This window comes from Enhydra lutris, unplaced genomic scaffold (genome assembly GCF_002288905.1).
Source record: "Enhydra lutris kenyoni isolate GAN:26980312 unplaced genomic scaffold, ASM228890v2 scaffoldscaffold16, whole genome shotgun sequence".
NCBI classification, from domain to species: Eukaryota; Metazoa; Chordata; class Mammalia; order Carnivora; family Mustelidae; genus Enhydra; species Enhydra lutris.
The window spans coordinates 20,172,977-20,188,200 of record NW_019154100.1 but is presented as its reverse complement, the minus strand read 5'-3'; positions in this window follow the sequence as shown (position 1 = coordinate 20,188,200).

The following is a 15,224-nucleotide window of genomic DNA, read 5'->3' as shown; positions in this document are numbered from 1 at the left end:
CCAATTTACTCTAACATGTCTCATGTAGGGGTGCTGGGTGGCTCAGTCATTAAGCATCTGCCCTTGGCTCGGGTCATGATCCCAGGGTCCTGGGATTGAGCCCTGCTTTGGGCTCCCTGCTCAGCAGGAAACCTGCTTCTCCCTTTCCCACCCTCCCTGCTTGTGTTCCCTCTCTTGCTGTATTTCTCTGCCAAATAAATAAATAAAATCTTAAAAAAAATTAAATTGTGTCTCTTTTATATCACTTTCTTTTGCATTAAGTAAAAAAAAAAAAAAAAAAAAAATTCCCCGAGTGGTTTCTTTTAATGCTACTTTATACATCTCAACTCCTCAGAATCAGACTTATACTAACTTAATTTCAGTGAGATATAGAAACATTACTCCTATAGAGCTCTATTCCCTTTCTTCCCTTTCTGTGATACTATTATTTTGGTTATTACATCTATAAATGTTACAAACTGACCAATATATTGTCATAATTATTATTTTGTATTGTTTTATGACCTTTGAAGAATCTAAGAGAAGACTAATAATGTAACACTATGATGATGAGGTTTTTAAAGGCTTTCTAGATTCTTACTTTGATCACGAACTGATTCGCAGGTTGCCATTTTCTCCTTTGAGCAGCCCTACTATGATTGTTTTGTTGCTATGGTTCACTGTTGTTACCATTTAATTGCTCCATATCTCATATTGTGTGACTTCTAACAGCAAAGATTTAGATACCAAGAAGGACTTAAGCTACTTAAATGCATCTTAATAATGATGGGTTTAAATCCATAATGCACCTAATCATCAAGATATAAATTAGTTCCTCAACCAGTTGTCTTTTGTGGGTAAAAAAATAATAGAAATTGACAAGTTAGAGGAAACTTGGGATTTTTATTAACTTTTTGTTTTGTTTTGTTTTGTTTTGGAATGGGAGTATCATACCAAGTATAAAATTTATCTTGTGCCTTTATGAAGCAGTGTAAGAAGGTAACAGTGTAAATTCTGTTTTCTGATTTCATATTTTTCCTTCTTAACTACCTTTACAACTTATGACACCTTCCAAATATTATTGTTTTCCTCCTTCCTCAACCTGAGGTATTATATTCTGTTCATCTTGGTTCCTCTAGAACCTAAAAAAATCCTTAGCACATAGTAGATGCTCAGAAATTGTGTGTTGACTATTATGAATACTTTAGGTTTTGATCCTTAAAGATGTGGATCTTTGGGGCGCCTGGGTGGCTCAGTGGGCTAAAGCCTCTGCCTTCGGCTCAGGTCATGATCCTAGCGTCCTGGGATCGAGCCCCACATCGGGCTTTCTGCTCCACAGGGAGCCTGCTTCCTCCTCTCTCTCTCTCTGCCTGCCTCTCTGTCTACTTGTGATCTCTGTCTGTCAAATAAATAAATAAAATCTTAAAAAAAAAAAAAGATGTGGATCTTTTTCCCCCCAAGAGGTTTTGGGGAGATCCCAATTTTATGTCAAGATTGATGCTATTTGAGAAAGTGCAAGATGATGCTTTTATTTCACATCTTCTACTAAATCTCAGCCATGTGATGACTATACTCCTACAGAAGCCAAGTGTGTCTCCACAAAATTGATTCTATTTGGTGACCATATATGGTAAGAGGCACAAATGTACAGAACTGTCTGCTCAGCCTTCAGTATATGTGGAGATAATGTAATAGGGGAATCACTAGGTAGGAATAATGGTCAAACTAGGAAGGTGTTCTGGATTCTGTAGTTGGGGCAGAGAATCAGGCAGAATGGCTAGTAATAATTAAACTTAAGAAGAGTGAGGTAATAATAGCGATGACGGTTGCAGACAGCACGTGGTGAAGTTCACAAATGGGAGAATTGAACACTTGCCTGAGTCTGTGCATAAAGCTTCTGCCTCTCCAGAGAACAGGAGCTTTATGAACAGATTGAGGCAAGAACTTGAACACTGACTGACACCACAAAGAGGTGTGAGTTTAGGATACAGATTTTAATCACCATCTGGCATGTGTTTTGAAGACATCAATCAGAGCATTAAGGAACGATTTACATTTTACATACCATAAAATTTTGCTTTTTATATTTTTTAATTAATGTTCCATTTAATGAAATGGTTTTGTTTCGTAGTCACTTTTCTTGGAAGGAGGTAGAAAATTAACCTTTAGATGCTCCTCCTAGATGTGTTTATTAACATATTTAACTCAAGAAGCAGAACAGACTAGTGATTTGGGTGTTTTTATGTTCTTTTTACTGATGAGGAAAAAGAAGTCCACCAAATTTAAATAAAGCAGTCAAAGTCACATAGCTAAGCATTAGTAGAGTTGGGATTCACACCATTCTATTACACTACAGATAACAAAAATAGGAAATTCATAGACTTCAGTTTCTACTATGAAAAAGAAATTAGTTCCAGTTTTGCTTTATTGCTATAAACAACTAGAAAAGTCACCAAAATATATGAAGCCTTCATTTTCAGATGTTGGAAAGGAGATAATACAGGACTATGATTTTTGAGAGAAAGGAAACAAAGCGCATCAGCTTTCTGCCTGAACTTTTCTAGACAATGAGGTAGGGAGGAGGAGCCCAAGAAGAAAGCAATAATCTTCCTCAGCAGAGAAAAAAGGAAGTGAGAGTTCTGGGAGCCTGAGGCAGCTGAAAATACAAGGTACCAGAGAGGATGTAGCTAAATAAAAAAAGGGCATAGGAGTCTGCATAGGGGGTGTCTGGAGTCTGGAATTACTAAACCATGCTTGTATAGGACAGAGCTTCATGAGATCAGGCTTGGAACTACTGGGAAGCTGTAAGCTGAACAATTCCAAGAGTTTACTTGGGAGTGTTGGATATCTGTGTTCCAACTAGATAGAGATCTTGCTGAACACCTGGGGCTTTCGGTTTAATGCCCAGCACTAAATATTAAAATACATTGCCTTAATAGTAAAGCTGAACTAGATATAAAGTAAAGGATGCTCTAGACCTTCTACAATGTAACTTAAAACAAAGATTTGAAATAAGCTGATCTGAGAATACTTAACTGCCAATCAAAACAAAGTTCAAAACTCTTTGAAGGAAGACAATAAAATTCAATCAACAACAAAGTATGTACAATGGGAATGGAAAATAGAAGCAAAAAGCTGTAAAGCTTTTACTTTTTTGCTTGATGTGGTATAATACTACCTGATGATAGACTCCAATGTTAAAGATGCATATTGTAAATTCTTGAGCAACTGTTAGAAAATTAAAACAAAACAAAAACCTTGTCATGATCCCAGGGTCCTGGGATTGGGCCCAGCATCAGGCTGCTCAGTAGGGAGCCTGCTTCCCCCCAAACTCTCTGCCTGCCTCTCTGCCTACTTGTGATCTCTCTCTCTCTGTCAAATAAATAAATAAAATCTAAAAAAAAGAAGAAAAGAAAAGAAAGAAAGGAAGGAAAAAAAAAAAAGATAAAAGAAACCAAAAACCAAAACTAAAAGATGTATACCTATTGGGCCAAACTAGAAGATAATGAATTTAAAACAAAGCAGGAAAAGAGAAAAAAAAAATGAATAAATGAAAAAATAAAAGATAGGAAAAATAGATAGGATGACAGATTTAAACCTAATTATATTAGTAATTACGTTAATTAGAGTCTAAACATTCAAAAGAAAAGGCAGAGATTTGGGGTGCCTGGATGGCTCAATCTGTTAAGCATCTATCTATTGATTTTGACCTAGGTCATGATCTCAGGGTGGTGAGACCTAGCTCCATACTCATCGGGCAGTCTGCTTAAGATTCTCTCTGCTCTTCCCCCCACAGTGCATGTGAATGCACACACACATGTTCTCTCTCTCCCTCTCAAAAAAAAAAAAAAAAAATAGGGGTGTTTCATTGGCTCAGTCATTTAAGCATTGGACTCTTGATTTTGGCTCAGGTCATGATGCAGGGTCCTGAGATCAATCCCAGTATGGGTTTCCACATTCAGTAGGGAGTCTGCTTAAGATTCTCTCTCATCCTCTCTTCTCCCCTGCTCACTCTCTCTCCCTCTCTCTCAAATAAATCTTAAAAAAAAAAAAAAACAAACCAAAATTTTATTTATTTATTTATTTTTAAAGATTTTATCTATTTGTCAAAGACAGAGACAGTGAGAGAGAGTGTACAAATAGGGGGAGCAGCAGCAGAGGGAGAAGGAGGCTCCCTGCTGAGCAAGGACAGGGGATCATGACCTGAGCCGAAGGAGACGATTAACTGACTGAGCCATGCAGGCATCCCCAAAATATATTTTTGGAAAGGGACTCAGAAAAAGAAAAGGCAGAGATTATAGGAATGAATTAAGTATATACATCTATCTATGATGCAAATTAGAAGAAAAGAATTATATGAAGAATTATATGAAGATTTTATGAATTATATGAAGAATTATATGAATTATATGAAGAATTATATAAAGCAAAAGAATGGAAAAAGGTATACCATGAATACACTTAAGCACTGTAGTGATTGTATTACTATCTAATGAAGAAGACTTAATGACAAGGAGTGTTATCAGGGATAAAGAGGGGCTATTCCATACTAATAAAAGGGTTAATTCCATCAAGAGGACCTAAAATTTCAAAATGTGTTTGCACCTAATAACACAGCTTCAACATATCTGCTTCTACTATTGACAGAACCGAAAGCAGAAAAACAGCAATCCACAGTTGTAGTTGAAAATGTGAATAATTTACAGAAAAGGTTCACAGGAAATCAGTAAAGATATAGAAGACTTAAAAAACACTATGAACTAAGTGGTGGTTAATAAAACAGAGTAACCATCAACAGTAGAATATATACTCTTTTCAAGAGTACACGGAACATTCACCAAGAAAGACCTTATTCTCAACCATAAAATAAGCCTCAAAAATGTAAAACAATTGAAATCACATAGATTCTATACTTAATTCTTACCACAATGGAATTAAATTGATATTGAATAACAAAAACTACTTCAAAAATAAGCAAATGTCTGAAAACTAAGCAATCCTCTTCTAAATAATCCCATATGTCAAAGAACAAATCACAATTAGAAAATACTGTGATCTGAATAAGGATGAAAACACAAGATGTAAAAATTTGTGAGATCCCATTGAAGCAGTGTTCAGAGGAGAAGTTCCATTTTTCAATAATTATTTTTGTAAAGAAGTAAGATCTAAACTCCATGATTCATGTAAAAAAAGCAAACTAATTCCAAATTACATAGAAGAGAGAAACTAGGAAAGAATAAGTATCAACAATACAGACATCAATAAATAAAAAAATATTCAGTGTTTTTGATTTAATATTTCCTTCATTCTTAAAGTTTCCTTCTCTTTGCTTGCATTACCTTGCATGTCGTCTGCTTTCTCCACTAGAGTCCTTACATATTAATTATAGTTACTTTAAATTCTCTCTTCTGTTCAATAATTCAAAATCCGTATCATATCTGAGCTGGGTTCTAGTGCTTGCTTTGTCTCTTCAGACTGTGGATTTTTATCCTTTTGTCATGCTCTGTGATTTGTTGTTGTTGTTGTTGTTATTGGTATCTGGATATGATGTATCCAGTAACAGGACCTGAGGTAAACAGGTCTTTAGGGTGAAGTTTCACTAACATTAAACATTAAACACATCCCAATTAGGAGTTGTTTTTTTCTTTTCTTTCCTCTTGGCTTCCCAAAGCCATTTTTTTTTTAGTTTGCTTAGTTTATTTTTTCTTGGTTTAAGGGTGGGAGTGATGACTTCTAATCTCTTTACATTTTGGAGATAGGTCCAAATCTTATTCACTGAGATTTTTAATTTTGGTTATTGTAATTTTTATTCCTAAAATTTCCATTCAGTTCTTCATATATTCTATTTCAATATTGAGACTTTCTGTATTTGTTTCTAGTGTATTTCTGGTAATTGCTCATTGAAATATTTAAGTGATGGCTGCTTGAAAATTTTTGTTAGATACTTCCAACATTTGTGTCATCTTGGTGTTGGCATCTGTTGATTGTCTTTTCTTAGTTTGAGATATTCTTGATTCTTTGCATGACATGTGAGTTTTGATTGAAATCTGGATGTTTTGGGTACTGTGTTAGAAGACTTTGGATTTTGTTTAATTCTTGTGTTCTAGAAGGCCTTCTTTGATACCACTACACTTGGTGAAGGAAGCTGCCACATTATTACTGCCAGATGGCAGTGGAAGTCAAGAGTCTACATTTGGACTCCATTGACACCAGTGGATAAGGGAAGGGGGTTCCCAGTAGACCTCCACTTATACCATTCTGCCCATTCCTTGGGTCTTAATGTCAGTAGTTGGTCTGCCTTCTTCTCTCCACCTTCTTATCTGTGTTTTATATACAGCACTCATGCTTTTTAATTGAAGAAAATCTAACCATATCCTTGACTCAAATGGCATAACTTCTAAGTAGAGGATCATATAATAATTTGTTCCAAATTCTTACTCTTTGTATGTGAGTATTTTCAATTTATAGACATAAACTGGAAAAAAAAAAGGGAATCGTCATAAGCAGTGGGTAGTAGATAAAATAAATATAACTATAAAAAATTCAACACCACTTCTAATGTAGATTTTAAAAAGTTCCAACTCTTGTGTTTGAGATTAGCAAAGCTATCCTGATTGCTAAATAATGTTGAAGGGCATATCAGTGATATTGACTCATTCCCTTTTGGGCCAATAATAATAGTTACTAGATTTCTGGGTGTTTTAAAAATTTTTTTGAGGAAATGTGAATAAGAATTCACATTTAAAGATATTTGAAAAAGAATTAATTGTAATATCAAGAATAGGATTATCTTTAATATCCTATATAAGAAAATAAATTATAACACCCATCCATATGTTGCAATATTATGTAACAAATTATTTTTTAGAAAGAATTTTTAATGATATTGAAAGCAGTTATGATATAATAAGTGAAAAAAGTAAAATGCAAAATTGTTAGTATATTTAATCTTAGCTATGCGTTTTTTAAGTATTTCTAGGAAAAAGATTTAAAAATATGGGATAATTATGGGTATTTTTTCATTTTCTTGTGTTATTTCAATTGTATTACTTTGCATTCCAATGAAAGTTATGTTTATAGCAATGCAAAATACACTCTATACAAAATTCTTTTGCTGTTACCATCAAATTTTGAGTTGGTATATTATAAAAACATTTTAGTTGATTTGCCCAAATTGCTTTGTTTGGGGCTCATGAAAGGACCAATTTCATTAAGATATTAAATGCCTGGTTAATTGAAGAATTCCAACAATTTCTCATACTACTTTTTAAAAATTTGGTTTGTATCTAGGTGTGCTTAACATTAAAAACCAAATTCCTATTTGGCTCCTTCTACCTGTACTATAGAGCACCAAGTTCTACAATGTGGAGGAAACAGGAAACTCTAGAATTATCTTTCCAAGATAGCAGAATTTATTGTCTAAATTTTTTTTTAATAAAACATTTAATTGGGTGGATACTGTTTAAATGCTAACACCTTGCCAATTATCAAATTTTGACATCGCTTTGTTTCTTGACCTTTTTTTTGTTTGTCTCATAATTGTATAGTCAGTTTGGACAGAAGTTTCTATTTGGTTTTTATGTTGTAACATGGATCTGTAGCATATCGGGAGAGTTCTCTAAAATGTTCCTAACGTGAGCGATTTTAAGTAATGTTAAATTTTCTAATTGATTAAAACATTCAGGATAATTTAAAAAGGACTTAAAACACCAAAATCTTCTAACATCATTTTAGATATTATTATAAAAGAAACACACAAAAAAATGGAAAAAAATGAAAAGTAGGTAGTTTGAAAGATACCATGTTAGAATTTCAGGTAGTAGATCCTATTTCCTCTGAGCCACTTCTGCGCCAGAGGCCCACAGATATTGATTGTTCATAACAACAACACTGTTAAAATTAATTATTCATTTGTACACTTTTTCATATTCATCAGGGATAGATGTTTATGATATGCATATCAATTCACATATCACTTAAAACACTCCAAGGATTCCTGTCATATTTCTCAATTTTTTTCTCTAGCTAGGTTCTTTCCCCCCCATTTTATGATTAATTGTATTATAGTCCCATGTTCCATGTATTTACCCAAAGAGGAAATGCCCCTGATGAAATATGCTTCCATAATCTTCTTCCTACGCCACAGAGTAGTTTCCAGTGAAAGATTCAGAGATGCAAAACTAGAAATTGGAAACAAGAAATTGAGACTAGTAATAACTGCTATTTGTTTAGTGTTTAGCACTTGCTTGTCACCTTGTTGACTGGTTTATATGAATTCATTTATCTAATCATCAAATCAATTCCATGAAATAAGAAGTTGAGGAAAATGAGAAGTACAGAGCTTATGAAACAGGTTCAAGGTCAATGTGACCAGGAAATGGAATACGTGAGTGTGGAAACTGACTCTGCTTCAGATTCAGCCTCTTAATCACTCAACTGTGTTAAGAACCTGGAAAGAAGGCTGAAGGTTAAGAAACTACCTAATGTCTTGCTCTTATTTTTGTCAGAGATTGGACCTATCACACAAGAATTATTGGTTCATTCAATAAATATATTGTTAACAAATTCTGACCAATAAACAGGATCTCTATAGTGAGGTCTTAGAACACACCCAGTTTCATGCTGAAGAGGAAGTATTCATCATACAGCAAACACTTGAAATCAGCTTGTTTCACAGGCTGTGGAATAGTGGAATTAAATGTGTTGATTACAAATAACATGTGCAGTAAAATCACCTTAAAGACATGTAGAAATGTACAAGATATGTCAGTCAGTGTGCTTGGTAGAATGAGATAATAGAAATATTGTGGCCTGTAGAATACAAGTTATACCTTTTCTTTACTCACATTGTGAGTTTCAACAAGGTACCCTCAACAATCCCTAGTTTTTCACCACAGCATGGCCTCATAATGCCTGTTGGAAGAGTTATTATGAGGATTAGTGACAGTGGTTTAAAACCTAGTTGGCATCTGATGCACAATAAATTTTGGTTATTATTATTTGTATTCTAATAGGCAACAGGTACAATTTGCAGGATGAGGGCTCTATATAGAGTTCTAATATCAAGAAAAGATGTTTTGTATTACATTGGGCAAAGAGTCACAGATGCAAATGCAGATATAAGCATAAAAGGTGGTGATTCATATCTTAAAATGAACAATTTTCTCAGTATAGAAGGGTGTACTGATAATGTGTATATGAAAAACGACAGCCTTCCTTTCATCAATCATCCAACAGTTATCTAGAGCCTAGTTTATCCTAGGTGATAGAGATATACTCAAACTCCTTACACATAAGGCCTATAGGTAAGAGTGGTTTCCAAGGAAAAGTAATTGGGGCATATACTCAAATCAGCCATTTGTAATTGACTTGTTCCAATTGCAAATTGATAGGCAAGACCTGTTTACAAAAAATGAGTCTTACTTAGGGCTTAAAAAACCATAAAGTAAAATGTGATATTCATGAATAAGAAAATGCTTAAAATTTAAACTTAATTTATTAGACTCTGACTTACTTTTTTTGAAAATGAGAGAATCATTAAAAAAATAAAGCCTGGGATGCCTGTGTGTCTCATTCGGTTAAGCTGCTGCTTTAGGCTCAGGTCATGATCCCAGGGTCCTGGGATCAGAGTCCTACATTGGGCTTCTTGCTCAGAGGGGAGCCTGCTTCTCCCTCTGCCTGCCCTTCCCCCTGCTTGTGCTCTCTCTCTCTCTCTCTCTCTGCCTCTCTCTTTCTTTCTGACAAACAAAATCTTAAAAAAAAAAAAAGCCAACTGATTTGTAAAGTGGATTATTTCTGACTGAAGATCTTGATGTGTAAACACAGTGTATTATGTAATCCAATGGTTAAGGTTACACTTATAATAGATGATCAAGTGATTTAACATAGCAATTTATATTATGCCCACATAAAGTCCAATGTAAGTGTTTATGTAGGCAAATTAAGGGAACTAGGCTCTTGACCCAACTACATCATCTTCAACCACATTGCTTCCAAAGTCACTACATGATGGGGAAAAAGGATGGGAGATTTTTATCTGCAGCCCCTGGAAGTGGTGGGCCTCCTTTTCAACCACATGCCAGTGGTGAGATCTTCCTACAAGGGAGACTGTAGTCCAGGTAAATGGTATTCAAATTGTGGTTTGCGGACTGGCTGCCCATCTAAAACTCAGTGTTACTGATCTTTGGTAAGACAAGGAACTTGCTCTGGATGCAAATCAGCTGTCATTAAGGACACTGTTGAGTATGATAACACTTTTCTTGATGAGGGAAGCAGTTTGTAGATTTACATTTTGGTGCAAGCTTCTAGAAGTGGACTGGCACTTTGAGTAGCACTAGCTTAGCTGTGTGCCCAGGAAAGAGAGGAAATTGATTTGGCTCCCAATTAGCCTATCTCTCCTAAACCCAGCTAAATAGTTCAAGTAGACATATTTGTGGGAGTGATGATTGGGTCTGGGTTTTAAATATCTTTAAGGTCTTTTAATAGTAAAATATGTTAATTAGATGAAAAAATAATTTGCAAGATGTTAAAATAATGCTCTTTAGCAATATGAAAGCATATTTAGTATTTTTTCATATACCTGTTAGCCTTTCATATATATCTTCTTTGAAGAAATGTCTATTCAGGTCCTTTGCCCATTTGCTTTTTTTGCTGTGGAGTTGTAGGAGTTCTTTATATATTTTGAATATTAACTCCTTATCAGATATATGTTTAATACCTATATATATCATATATATATATTTGCAAACATTTTTCCCAACTCTAGACTGTTTTTTTCACTTTATTGATCATTTCTTTTGCTGTGCAGAAGCTTTTTAGTTTGATATAATCTCATGTGTTTATTTTCGATTCTGTTATTTGTGCACTAGGAGTTATATCCAAAAAATCATTACCCAGGCCCATGTCAAGGAGCTTTATTCCTATGTTTTCTTCTAGGAGTTTCATGATTTCAGGTCTTACATTTAAGTCTTTCATCCATTTTGTGTTAATTTTTGTAAGGGATATAAGGTAGGGGTTTAGTTTCATTCTTTTACATATGAATATCCAATTATCTCAGCACCACTCATTGAAAAGATTGTTTTTTCTCCATTAAGTATTCTTGACTCCCTCAAATATTAATAGACTGAGTATGCTTGGGTTTATTTCTGGGCTTTCAATTCTTTTTTTTTTTTTTTTTTTTACATTTTATTTATTTTTTATTTATTTGGCAGACAGAGATCGCAAGTAGGCAGAGAGGCAGGCGGAGAGAGAGAGAGGAGGAAGCAGGCTCCCTGCTAAGCAGAGAGCCCGATGCAGGGCTCAATCCCAAGACCCTGGGATCATGACCTGAGCTGAAGGCAGAGGCTTTAACCCACTGAGCCACTCAGGTGCCCCTGGGCTTTCAATTCTATTCTGTTGGTCTATTTATTTGTTTTTATGCTGATATCATACTGTTTTGATGACTATAGCTTTATAGTGTAGCTTGAAATCAGGAAGTGTGATGCCTTCTGCTTTGTTCTTCTTTCTCACAATTTCTTGAGCTATTTGGGGTCTTATCTGATTCTATATAAATTTTAGGAGTTTTTTCTATCTCTGTAAAAAATGCCATTGCACTCTTACAGAGATTGTATATTGAATGTATAGATGGCTTTTGTTAGTATTGACATTTTAACAATATTAATTCTTCCAATCCCTGAATACAGGGTACCTTTCCATTATTCTGTGTGTTTTTTTTTTAATTTCTTTCATCGATGTCTTATAGTTTTCAAAGTACAGAATTTTCACCTCCTTAGTTAACTTTATTCCCGAGTATTTTGCTGTGTTTCATGTTATTGTAAGTGGGATTGATTTGTTTCTTTTTCAAAAAAGTTGTTTTTAGTGTATAGAAGAAGTGCTGATTTTTACATGTTAATTTTGTATCCTACAACGTTATTGAATTCATTGATTAGATCTAACAGTTTTTTGGTTGAGCCTCTAGGATTTTTTATATATAAAATCATGTCATCTGCAAATAGAGATAGTTTAACTTATTCCTTTCTAATTCTGAAATGTTTTATTTCTTTTACTTGCTTGACTACTCTAGCTACCCCTGTTGTAGGACACATGGGGAAGTTGTTAAGAGAGAAAATCCTAACTATGAGTTCTCATCACAAGGAAAATTTTTTTTTCTTTTTTCTTTCTTTTCTCTTTATTGTATGTTAGTTGAACCGATTATGGTAATCAGTTCACATTATATGTAAATTAAACTATCATGCTGTAAATCTTAAACATACACAGTGGTGTATGTCAACCATGTCTTAATAAAACTGGGGAAAAAAGCCGCATATTTAGCTCAAAAAAATGAAAGCATGACCAAATTAAGAATGACTTAAGATAATAATATGGATTCACTGTAATTGTCTGCATGGTAAATTTTTAGAATCAAGTCTTATTATCATTTTAACAGGTAACAGTTATGTTATATATACTCATACAACACATGTTAAATGAGTTAACTCAACTAACTCATATTAAATCAAAAGAAGTCAAACTCTTGATACTAAAAGATGCTACAAAAGGCCTTAACAGATTTGGAATGAAGAGTTTTGCATTCTAGACTTAGAAGTGTAGCTGGCCAACTGTTACCAGATAGAGTGAGCATCCTTGGTGGGACTGTTGGTGGCAATGTCTAGATCAGAGTTTCAAATGGGTTTTAACTCATGTGTTAGTCCAATGCAGATGTCTGGAAGTGTTGGGTTGAGAATTCTGAAGTGGAACTTAGGCCCATTGGTCAAAAGTACCAAGATCAGTAAGAAATGTCTGCCAAGGGTGGAAGAATAGAAAATACTTTCAAATTAGATATTTGCTATATCTCAACTATATAATTTATCAGGCTCTTTATATTTCTAAAACAAGTGTTCTTTTGAAGGGTTTAGACATAACTATACTGCAGTATACCAAAGGGAGGATATGAGATAGGGTATGCATAATTAAACAGCAAAAACAAGGAAAATGGAGATGTTTAGAGAGTGATTTCATTTGTTTGATGAGAATTTTCAAAATACAATTATGTCTATGTTTAATGTTAGCACAAAACACATTACAAATTTAAATGTCTCTTGGATTAGTCACCATTTTGAATTACCCACACCCTGTTTCTTTCTTTTAATGTGGAGAATCAAGTTTTTCTGGATAGTATATTTTACCACTGTTGTGACCTATTAACTGGAGCATGGAAATGAACTATCATAATAATACGTGAGAGAAATAGTACTGCCATGTCTTAAAAAAGGAGTGTATGTAATACATTTAAGAGGGAAAAGTGACTTACACATTACAGGAAAAAGTGTCTGCAGATGGAATTAATGAAATAGGATTTAGGTTGCACACGCAGATGATGTTTGACATTCTCCTTTAAAATATCTCATATGGAAAAGCCAGTCTCTTCTGGTTAATCTAGCTCTGATGTATCCAGTGAATTTAATCAAGATTGCTGAACATTTACATTGGTCAAAACTATATTTTAAGATTTTATTTTTTTTATTTGAGAGAGAGAGAGAACATGAGCAGGGACAGAGGGGCAGAGGGAGAGGAAGAGCGAGAAGCAGACTCTCCACTGAGCAGGGAGCTGGAGATGGGGCTTGATCCTAGGATCCCGGGATCATGACCTGAGCCAAAGGTAGACACTTAACAGACTGAACCACCCAGGCACCCTGGTCAAAACTAGCCTGATAATTTAGTATGAAATGAATCTCTTGGTCTCCCTGGGATAACAAATTTTAAGGTATCATTTTTCTTTATATTCCTAAAAACTACAGATTTGGGATATCTGAGTGGCTCAGTTGATTAAGGGTCTGACTCTTGATCTCAGCTCAGATCTTAATCTCAGAGTCATGAATTCAAGCCCCACAGTGGGGCTGGATGTGGAGCCTACTAAAAACCAAACCAAAACAAAACCCCATGCAGAGTCAAGAGTCAGAAAACCCAGATTCCAGTGTGAGTTCTGTCATGATATGGGCACATCTTCATCTGTGAAATTAGTTAATTCAAACAGATGTTTTCTGATACTCATGCTGTCCTATGTTTTAATCACAGAACACCAAGAACTTCCTGACTTGTGATTTTAGGTAGAAATTTTGAGAATCACATGAAGGCAGAAAGCTAGAGTTCAATAGTAATAGTCTGTAATTGTCCAATACACTCAAGATGTTAAGCCAGAAATCCCAGAGCCATCTTTTATACTCCTTCAAGTGGAATCTATTTCTTCCTCAACCTCTTTGGACTTCATTTTTGGGTGTTTTGGAGCGACAGGCTCATTTTGGTAATTTTGGAGAAAATGTCTGCCAAATACTCATGTCTGAAGGACTAGTTTGTCTATAGTCAGTGAAAAAAAAGACCTCAATTTGTCTTTTCCTATCTCTTCTCTTGCCCCATAGATTTATCATCAGGAAAGAATGTTTGTTTTTACACCCATTATCTTACACAGAACACATGTTCAAAATATGCCTCTGATTAAATACTGCATAGTATTGTGATAGTACTGATATACCAGATCAAGTTAGTCAGATGACCTTTGTCCTAATGCTGAAGTATACAATACAGAAAGTCACCTACTCTCTATTTTAATTTACCTAAATGAACATAGATGCTTCTGTTTTACATATCTATGTATATGTATATTTATCTATCTATCTATCTAAATGTAATCTCAGCTGAGGAGAAACTGCATCTCCCCAAAGAATAATGGGACAATGAAGACCAAACAGCCAAAGCCTCACCCTGGTGGATTCTAATATTTAAAGAGGTAAAATAAGAAAAAGAATGTTTATAATCAAGAAGGTTTAAGCTCTCCTTGGGGAGATTGGAATAGATACAGGTGTGAACTTGGACACAGGGCAGTGACTGGAAGCTAATATCAATTCCGAATAAATGAGAAAGAAAGAAAGAAAATATATAAGTTATACATACATATGTATACATATATATATAATTGTTTTTTTTTAAAAAGATTTTATTTATTTATTTGACAGAGATCACAAGTAGGCAGAGAGGCGGGCAGAGAGAGAGAGGAGGAAGCAGGCTCCCTGCTGAGCAGAGAGCCTGATGTGGGGCTTGATCCTAGGACCCTGGAATCATGACCTGAGCTGAAGGCAGAAGCTTTAACCCACTGAGCCACCCAGGTGCCCCTATATAATTGTTTTTAAGCAACATTTATTTAAAGGAGTTGTATTTCTCAGAAAAATGTTTTCCTATAAGAACCTTTGTTTGCTTAAGTTCTAAATATACCT